Source organism: Alosa sapidissima, chromosome 22 (assembly GCF_018492685.1).
Source record: "Alosa sapidissima isolate fAloSap1 chromosome 22, fAloSap1.pri, whole genome shotgun sequence".
NCBI classification, from domain to species: domain Eukaryota; kingdom Metazoa; phylum Chordata; class Actinopteri; order Clupeiformes; family Clupeidae; genus Alosa; species Alosa sapidissima.
The window spans coordinates 12,352,353-12,353,167 of NC_055978.1; positions in this window are offsets into that span (position 1 = coordinate 12,352,353).

Genomic DNA, 815 nt, shown 5'->3' on the forward strand with positions numbered 1-815 from the left:
TTAATATCTCATGAATCATCAGGAATTTACGTAAGTTTGTGAGTCTGTCATTTGTGACCTCATACATGAACAGCACATCACCTACAGCATTAGGTACAGTGGGCACATCATTATGAATTATAATTTATTAAGCATGATCATGATGATTTCTATTTCTGCCAGAAATGTAATGTCATCACTACTCAAATTCTGATTTGAACACAACTTGTGCAAAACCAGACTGAAAGTAATCAAAATACCCATTTAATGTTAGGAAGGTGGTTAATTGATTAAAGATTACTTTTTCAATAATTTTGCCAATAAAAGTTAGATTGGATATGTGCCTGTAATTGTTTAGCATGGAGGCATCCATATTCTTCTTGAGAAGTGGCTTTAACAGCTGTTTTCAGTGATACATTTACAATTGGAAGGACATCCGCCGCTATGAGGTGAAAAACAGTTTTGAAGAAATTGGTAGGCAGAAATTGGTGTCTAAGACACATGTGAAAGAGCTGAGATTCTGTGCCGTTTTTTCAAGTGTTTTGTAGTCTATCAAGCTGAACTCTGACATCAAGTTAAGTTTCCCTCTGTTTGTTGCTGGAAGTTCAGGTTGTTGAATTTGTAATTGAGCAGATATGTTGAGTCTGATTTTGTCAATTTAAAAAAAGATGACAATTGCATTTACATAATGCCTTACCGTAAAGTGTTACTCAGTTCTCTAAACACATGCCATTGTTTACACTTTAGTTGAGGGGCCACATGGTAAACTCATGAGTAATTAACCTTAAATTCATGTAATCATGATGATCATGCTTAAGAAATCATAAATCATAATG